Consider the following 9,840-nt stretch of genomic DNA (forward strand, 5'->3'; position numbering starts at 1 on the left):
GCCCCGCCCTGTCCCAGGTCTGCGCAGGCGTCATCCCGGACGGGCCGCGGGGGGCGGGGCTTACGGCCGCCCTTTGCTCCAGAGCCGAGGGCAGCCGCGGGGGACGCTCTGGGCTGGGAAAGGGTGTGCGCGCGATGGGAGTGTAAGCGCAGTCGCTTGTACTTACTGCACAAAATACCCGAAATCTTAATCTAAATCTTATGTACACATATAATATCTTAATAAAAAAATGGAAAAAAATAAAAAATAAAAAAAATAAAAATTCTTGAGAAAGCAAAAATAATAAATAACAAATAAATAAATAAAATGGGAAAAAAAATAAATCTCAACCTAAAACTACACCAAGGCAGGGTTGGAGTGAAAGGTCAGGAAAAGGGAGGGTGCTCCTCGTCTCGGAACCTCAGCACTGACCATGGACTGCGAACTAGGGCCTGGGGGACCCCAACCCGCGCGCCACCGCGTGTCCGGCCACCTGCGCCCAAGGGTGCAGTGACCGGAAGTGGCCTTTGGTGGCTGTTCTAGGTGTGCCTCACGCTGAGAAATAGGTGTTACTGAAAACGGTAAGTTACAGTATTTATAATGCAGCAGGAGAGCGATGCGGAGCCGTTTTGTATTCTGGAGGTAGATACACAAACCTAAGCACGTGATTAGATGTTTAAACACGGAACAAAGCGCACACACATGTACGGGGGAAACAGGGGAGGTCTGGACCAGATGGCGGACAGTAGGAGCGTCAGCATCCTGGTTGTGCAGCTGCACCACAGTTGGCAAGATGTCTTTGGAGAAGGCGAACCCAGGATCTCTGTGTCACTTCTTACACCTGCATGTGACTACCATTATTTTAAAATAAAAAGGTTGATTTTTTAAAATTGATTTGAGAGAGAGAAAAACATCGATTTGTTGTTCTACTTACTTATGCATTCACGGGTTGATCCTTGTATGTGCCCTGACCAGATATCAACCCCCAAACCTTGGTTTATCAGGACAACACTCTGAGCAACTGAGCTACCCAGCCAGGGCCAAAAGGTTAGTTTAAAAAAAAAAAAAGTAAACAAAACCTAGAGATAACCATGGAAAAAATGCAACCCCAGCGTGTTGCAAAACAGGATTATATGCCAATAACCATTTTGCAGCAGAACTACATGTAAATAGAATACATAAGTATTTATAATTGAATATAGCATTTAAAAAGGTCTTCAGCCTGGCTCAGTGATTAGAGCGTCTGTCTGCACACCGAAGGGTCTTGGGTTCGATTCCTGGTCAAGGGCACATACCTGGGTTGTGGATTCACTCCCTGCCCAGGTCGGGGTGCATGTGGGAGGTGTCTCACACTGATGTTTCTACACCCCCCCCTCCCCCGGCCGCTTCCACTCTCTGGATTTGGCTTACCCTTATGCCCCTGTTACTGCTCAGAAGTTCAAAAACACAGCAAAGCAAGATACTGGGGCTGATTTTGGCCTGGTCTCCAAGGTGAGTCCATCACTGGCATTCTGCTGACTCCATGTCAGCATCCGTGGGCCACTCAGGGCTAGGCAACTGAGTGACACTTCGTCTTCAGTGCCCTGGGTTCCCAGGACCCGCTTGGTCAGGAACCAGGAGCAGCTTTCCCCAGGCAGCAGCACAGCCCTGAGAAGGATGGCACAGTTCGTTCTCTGGGTGCTGGGTGCCACTCCAGGGCCGGGAGCATGAGGACCGGGAAGCTGGGGCTCTGGGTCCTCAGGGCTGAAGCCCCGGGCTGGGCGAGCGAAGCTCCAGACAGGACTGCCGGGGCTGTGGATTGACCTCATTTAAGGAGGGGTGTGTGTGATTGATTTTCTTCCCGGTAATGACCGCTAATACTGCTCCTACGTGGGCAAGGAAGCATTGTAGCCATGCCCTTCCGATGAAGAACCATTCATTCCTGCAGCCAACCGAGTGCCACTCTGCACTCTGTGGCAGGGCACGGTGCTGCGTTCTAGGGGGGACATGTGTAACCCAGAGTAGAGAGGAACAGCGGTCAGCGGAGATGAGGACTTGGCGTTGAATTCCCGGCCGGTGGGAGCTTTGTAAACCCCACCCAGAGGGCCTGAGAGACACGGTGGTACAGGAGGGAAGAATTCAGAGGACACTTTTAAAAGTATATGTATTTTTATTGATTTCAGAAAGGGAGAGGGAGAGAGAGATAGAAACATCAATGGTGGGAGAGAATAACGGATCAGCTGCCTCCTGCACGCCCCCTACTGGGGATGGAGCCAGTAACCTGACGGTGAATCCAACCCGGTTCAACCACTGAGCCACACTGGCCCGGACAGAGAGCACTTTTAATGGGCAGAGCATGGCACTGCAAAGTGTTGTTATTCAGGTAAAGTGGCTAATGTTTCCTTTCTTTTAAGAGAGACTCTTAAATTCCAATTACTCTGCCCCCAGAAGACCAGTTGAAAATAACCCCAACTGGAGGGAATTAATTTCCTTAGGAATTTCACGGCTGGAAGAGGAATGGAGCCCCCCTGCAGAGAAACAGTAAAACTGTAAGTACAGTAGATTTGCACCTGAAGAATACATAATTTTAAATTTCTGTTCTCAAGCTGCGATAACATCTCTGGAGCTACTATAAAAAGCCCAAATGAGCACCACAGGGCTGCTGGGAAACCAGGAGGAGCCCACCCCCTGGCTGGGGACACCAGGAGGGCCCCCCACCCCCAGTCTGTCCACAGAGGGGCTGGGAGCCCAGGGTTATGGCCAGGGGCACAGTGACCACCGCTGGGTGCCTGGCTGGGAAGGGTCCAAACAAAGTTGCCTGCCCAGGAGCCCCAACAGGTTGCCCAAATCCCAGAGCATTCTCCCTGGACTCGACTCTCCAAAGCCCGTCCCCACGCCCAGCCCTGCCACTAACCCTGGCACCTCCTTCCCTGGGGGACCGCCTACCTGGGATGCAGAAAGGGGGGACCAAGAGGTAGACAGTCTGTGTCCTGCCCTCATGCACCCTCCACTGTCCATCAGCTTGGGTGGCTCCAAGTATGGGCCTTGGCTCACAAAATGTGATGAGAGCCCGGCCGGGCGTGGCTCCGTGGTTGAGCATCAACCTATGAACCAGGAGGTCACGGTTCGATTCCCAGTCAGAGTACATGCCCAGGTTGTGGGCTCCATCCCCATTGGGGGGTATGCAGGAGGCAGCCAATCAATGATTCTCTCTCATCACTGATATTTCTCTCTCTCTCTCTCCCTCTTTCTCTCTCTCTCTCTCTCCCTCGCCCTTCCTCTCTGATATCAATAAACACATAATTTTTTTAAAAAAAAAGGATGGTGAGATACATTGGACATGGGTCCAACCGCGCAGCCAGCTCTTCTCCTTCGCCCACGGGCCAGCCTGGCAGCCAGGATGCTGCTGCTGTCACCCTAAGAGCCAGGGACTTGATCTTGACACAAGTCAGCCAATTTCCTGTGTTGTCTTTCTTACCTGGAACTGCTTTTATTGGAAGGACTCTATGTATATGCTGGCTATAAAGGTGGTTTATGCTGTCATAGCTAGATTTTTATTGGTTGTATTTTTGCTGTACTTGCTTGGAAAAAAAAATTATTATTTTCAAAGAAAAGAAGAATTACATATCCGGTAAACTAAATAAGGCTCATGTTTATTAGGGACCTCTGACAGCTCCTCAAACGTGACAAAGGATCCCGAGGCAGGAATGGACAATTTATGTGCCAGGGTATTTGCACAACAGATTTCAAGGCATACTTCATCCTGGCTCCGCCAATAAAAAGACATCTCCTTTCTTCTCAGAGGTGTGCTATCGGATGGTTTCACCGCAATCCGGTTTCCTCTAAGAAGATAAAACAACCCGGACAAGGAGGTACCCGCTGACCTGTCGTGTTGGGCTGGATGTTTGGGGGTTGTATAGACGGGGAGGGGCGGGGGGAGGCGTGGCTCATCCCCCAGGTGCTCTCTAGAAGAAATCAGCTTCTAAGAAATGTGGTTCATGGGCCTTCATCTAATTGCTGCAAGCTCCCAAAACTCTTTGGCCAAAATAAATTTTAAACATGTTTTTAGCTGTTTACAATTCATCAGGAAAGAATGCATCCGAGAGCCGACTGCCCTTTTTCCAGCCCCGACAAACATCCTAACCGCCTCTCCCCACAGCCACCAGCCGGTGCAGGGCCCACCGCCGGCTGCAGGTGGCATCCGCGCCCTCCCAGCTGCAGGAGCCTCCTTTGTTGAGGGCTCTCTCTCCAGCCTGGAGAGGCTGAGTCTACACAGCCTGGGGCCGCCTCTTCAGAAGCTGCTCACCCACCGGGAGCAGGTGCCTTCTCCCGCCTGCAGACACGCACCTTCTCCCGGCCTCTCATGCCCAGGCGTGGGTATTCGAGATCCTGCCTGTAGTTTCCCAAGTCTGTGCTGTGAACACGCTGGCACTGAAGGGGGGGGGGGGGGCGGGCAGAGCATGTTGTCACCTGCACACTCACCTCCACGTGCATCCTGGTTTACCCCAAGGGCCAGTTCCCCATGTGGTCACCCCAGATGCAGAGTCGGGGACACGCTGGGACCAGGAGTGTCCGGGATAACTGTGTGTGTTTGTGTGCATCTGCAAGGCGTCCCGTCAAATGTTTTACCTGAAAATGCGCTGGTGTGTGCGCCCATGTGTGTCTGTGTGTGTTTATTCTTCACGTCCACCGGGAGTTAATTTTCTGCTCTTACTTGTCATTGTTTCAAATTTGACAACTGAAACGAAGGGCCTAGGTGAGCTTGCCTTGGTGCCACAGACAAGAACGCTTGTAAAGTCAGAAGTAATTCCTTTTTTTAAAAAATTAAAAAAAAAACATTTTTTATTGATTTAGAGAGGAAGGGAGAGGGAGAGATAGAAGCATCTATGATGAGAGAATCATTGATCGGCTGCCTCCTGCACACCCCCCACTGGGGATCAAGCCCGCAACCCGGGCGTGCGCCCTGACTGGGAATTGAACTATGACCTCCTGGTTCATAGTCGGTGCTCAACCACTGAGCCACACCGACTGGGCCAGAGGTAATCCTTAAGAGGGCCAAGAAGTTGTAACCAGGTGGGCTCCGGGAGGCTCTGTGGCTCCAAGAGCTCACACCTCAACAAGGAACCTTCCAGACCCCGGGTCCCCACGGGCGCTGCCTCATTGGAGCTGACGGGCCCTCTGTCCCGCTGACCGGGGCGCTCTCGCACAGGCTGCTTTTGCCCAGAGACCGCCCCTCACGGAGTGGACATCCGGAGCGTCCAGTGGGCGCCACAAGCAGAGCTGGCCCTCCCCGCCTGCAGAAGGGGTTCAGGGTGCAGAGGGCCGGGACACGGAGAACACGCGTGTGTGGCCCTGAAGGACACAGCTCGGCGACATGCTGCTGAGTTCTGGGGTCCGAGCTCTGGCCGAGGACGGTCACGGGTCCTCTGTCACATGGCAGACATCGTCCCAACCTGGAAAGTGAGTCGGCTCCACTAGTTAAAGAACTGACCCCCGTATCTCCTGCCTGCCCCAGAGCCTCCAAAGGGCCACAGCTACGAGGGCTCCCTCCCTCCCCCTCTGTCCTCTAGCGGAGAGCATGCCATTTCCCCCGAGTGCAGGGCAAAGGAACACCAAGCATGTTTTTAAAGATTTTTTTATTGACTTGTTAGAGAGAGAGGAAGGGAGAGGGAGAGAGAAACAGTGAACCGTCAATCGGCTGCCTCATGCACGTCCCCTACTAGAGATGGAGCCTGCAACCTGGGCATGTGCCCTTTGAACTGGCAACCTTTTGGTGTATGGGATAGAGTCTATTAAACGATGCCCGCCCTAACTGTTTTGGCTCAGTGGAGAGAGCGTCGGCCTTCGGACTCAAGGGTCCCAGGTTCGATTCCGATCAAGGGCATGTACCTTGGTTGCGGGCACATCCCCAGTAGGAGGTGTGCAGGAGGCAGCTGATTGATGTTTCTCTCTCATCAGTGTTTCTAACTCTCTCTCCCTCTCCCTTCCTCTCTGTAAAAAAATCAATAAAATATATTTAAAAAAAAAAAACAAAAAACAAAAAAAACGATGCCCAACCAGCTCAGCCACAACGGCCAGGGCCAAGTATTTTTTTTATCTTCTGAAACCGTATTCTTGAGCCTCTTCCACCTCCTGTGCCCAGGGGTCAGCAGCTGCTCCAGCGAGGCTCAGGGGCCCTCGGGAAGGCGGTGACAGTAAAGCCGTCCTGAAGGCGGTGCCGGGTCCCGAATGGCCTCCAATCCTGGAAGGATTCCCAGGTCGGAGGGCCTCCCATCGGGGCTGCCTCCCTCGGGCTGGGGCGGCCGGGATACGCTTCCTGTAGAATGGCTGCTGACCTCAAACGCCTTCCCGTAGAACCAAACAAAAAAGAAAGGAAAAACGCAAACCAGTGATCTTCAAATGGTGCGGAGGCCTACTGCCCGGCGGTAAGATGTAATAAAATAAATGGGCTTTATTTCACATTCTCATGCTGAAGTTTAAACCTCGGTGGCTGTGTCCTCTCACCAGATGAAGCAAACACTTGTGGTGGCTCCACCATCAGCCTGAACTTAAGTTACTATCTGCTATTCACTCATTCCTGTGAAACACGCGCTTTACTTTAATCAGAAGAAACCCCTCATTTAGAAATTTCAATGCCAACATTCCTTTTAGACGTTCCCATGTGACATCCATGCCTTTTTCAGTTCATACATGAACTAAGAAACTAGTACCAGGAGATGGGGGAGTCTCCTTCCTATGACGAAGGACAGATGTGTGAGACCCTAAAATGGGGGCCCCTAAATGGGGGGCCCCCGTGCCGCGGATCTGAGGGACAGAGGGGTGCTAAGCCACACCTGGCCCATCTGCAGGCAGGACAGGAAGGCTGTGCCAGGCCCCAGGCCCTCGAGCAGTGAGGCGCAGCTGCCCGGAGGGTGAGGAGGACCAGGCACAGAGCTCCGGGTGCCTGGGGGTCCTCAGCCGAGGCCAGCGACCCGCCCATCCTCAGCCCCGCCCCATGGGCTCCACATGGTCCCACCGTCTGAACTGCTGCTGGGCTTTATTCCAATTGTCCCGAACCCGGCCTTCTCCCCAGACTGGGGAGGACCGGGAGGGATGCTCTCACCCGCCTGGAAGAACTGTTTATTTTCTCGTTCCCACACGTTCGCCATCACCGTGTCGCCGCTGGGAGTGGCTTCAGGCGGCACTTGTCCAGGGATCCCAGGCCACCCGGCTTCCTCTCTCCTTGAAGCAGGTTATTGCATCACTCCCTACCCAGAGCCGAGTTATTAGCCATAAATGTGCTTACCTACAGAGATGTGTCCTTTTATGATGGGGCATGAATAGTAAAGAGCGGTGTTCTGGAATACCTGGCCACTAACACGGCAGGATAAAGCCGGCTCCAGGCGTCCCAAGGCCCACTCCTGGCCTTAAAGGAAACATCCCATCGTCAGGAACCGCCACAGAAATCTTTACCACTATTTAGCAGTCTCGTCGGAAGGAGTTTGTCTCTCATTTATCAGGAGATGGAATACAATGAGTTTGCGGTCTTTGCTTCTGTTTTATCATTTCCAAGAGTCAGAAAATATTGCATCCGCTGGCAGTCAATTTATTTCGATTGATAAAAAGGGGTTAACAAAACCCCCTTAGAAATACAAACCAGGTGGAAGTGATATATCTTCCCGGTGCCTTCTTCGGGCTGCCCATAAAGAGAGCACGCTGTTTCTTTCTTCCCAGCAAGTCTCCCCCGGTTTTCTACACCTAGTGAGTCATTTATAATCCTTATTATTGCCAAGCCACGCGCTAATGCGACATCCGTCATATTTCCACGTGCTGGGGGCTTCTCCGTACGATGGTGTGAGCGCTGAGAGGCACAACACCCTCTAATTTATAGGAAAATCCATGCAAACGTGGGTTATCAAACATAACCAATGTGACTTCATACCCTCAAAAATAAATAAAAAAAAATTTAGGATGAAATATAAAACATGCTAAAATTTAATCTCTTGTTGAAGCATAGCCTAGCACAGGGAGCACCCTGAGTGTGACTCTCAGGGAGTGTCATCAACAGATCAGAAGCAGGGATGCGTTCAAATGAGGCACAATTAATACTTTCCAGTCTAACCTAAAGCTGTGGAGTTTAGGAGACACATTGGTGGTGCATTGATATCTTTATTCGCCCACAGCACCGGTGAAGAAAATGCAAAGTGACAGATTAAAAATCCCCGCTACGTACCCAGCGAATGTTTACGTGATGGGAGGGAGCGGGCCCGTCCACCGCCCGGTTTCGTGTAAATCTCTCTTGCGCACCAGTCAGTCTTTCCACAGTAAATAACTCTCTATTGTTGGTCACCCCTGAAGAGCACACGTGACGTCAGGAAATAGCTTAGGGCACTGGCTCAGATCACTAAGGCCGCCACAGAGAGGTATCATTTAGGAAGTTGGAAAGCAGTGGGCTATTGTTTTTTTGCCTGAAGGAAGTATGTCTAGATTATAAGGATTGCATCTAGGAAAATCTTATACTGAGTCTTGTCATACATTAAAAAAAAAAACACAAACCCAAAAAAACTAACAAGAAACCTGAGCTAAGATGACACTGGAACAAAACCATGACCCTCAGCAAACAGGTGTGTGCTGACCTCAGAGAGACACGTTCCCTGCAGATCCAGTCCTCCGGGATAGACACCTGTCCGCCGAGAGTGGACTGGACAGGTTACCTGTACGCTGCGAGCTGGATCACTGAGGCAGAAGATGAGGGCCAGGTATGGGCCCGAGACAACCCTGATCAGCCACTCTGCAGTAACACTGTGATTTGAATAAAGACAAGCGGTGGACAAGTGCCTATAGACATCTTCAGGGGACAGCAGCTGGGGGGCGGGGCACCCCTTTGAAGGCCTTCCTAGGCCCTGGCTGGAGCAGACGCCACGCAGCTAAATGCTGAACTCATCCTTCACCAGCCTTGCCCTGAGTACCACCGCGTTTACATCCCAAACAAGATAAGAGGACAGTAATGTTTGAAAGAGGTCATGAAAGATTGAAAGGGGGAAGGTTACGTCAGTGGAAGAATAGAATGGCTTTGCAACAATTGAATGAAAACTGTTACTCACTTGCCCAGCCAGTATGGCTTGGTGGTTGAGCGTCAACCTATGAGCCAGGAGTTCATGGTTCAATTCCCGGTAAGGGCACATGCCCAGGTTGTGGGCTCGATCCCTAATGGGGGGTGTGCAGGAGGCAGCCAATCAATGATTCTCTCTCACCATTGATGTTTCTCTCTCTCCCCCTCTCCCTTCCTCTTTGAAACCAATAAAAAATATATTTTTAAAAACTGTTTTAAAAAACCTCAATCCCATCCCCACCACACACCACACACACACCACACACACACACACACACCACACCACACACACACACACACACATATACACACACACACACACATACACACACACACACACACACACACACACGCTCCCTTGGCCAGGAGCTGAGCCACTTATTAAAGGTAATCCACAGCTACTCCTGGCAGTTTTGTCTTCCCTGGAAGGCAGGCGACAGGAGCAGGCTGTTGTATTCCTATTTACAGAGGAGGGAACTGAGACTCAGAGGTCGACACTCGCCCAGTACACATCCTTGGTTAAGTGCCATTGAAACCCCTCCTGACCCTTTCTGAACTCCAACTGGTCCAGGGCTCAGCTGGGAGCTGGAGATGGTCCCAGGAGGGACAATGAGCCAATGAGCGGGAGCTGACTGTGTTCTCAATGGCAGGCTCACCACTGCCCAGACGGCTCACTGAGAACCCAGAGCACCCCCTTGAGGTAGACCCCTTATCAGCACCCCAATTTGTCACCCAGGGGTGGGGACTGCCAGGTGAGAGCACCTTGCCCTGGAGCTGGAAGTCCCCAGGGG

The sequence above is a fragment of the Cnephaeus nilssonii genome, assembly GCF_951640355.1.
Source record: "Cnephaeus nilssonii genome assembly, chromosome: 16".
NCBI classification, from domain to species: Eukaryota; Metazoa; Chordata; class Mammalia; order Chiroptera; family Vespertilionidae; genus Cnephaeus; species Cnephaeus nilssonii.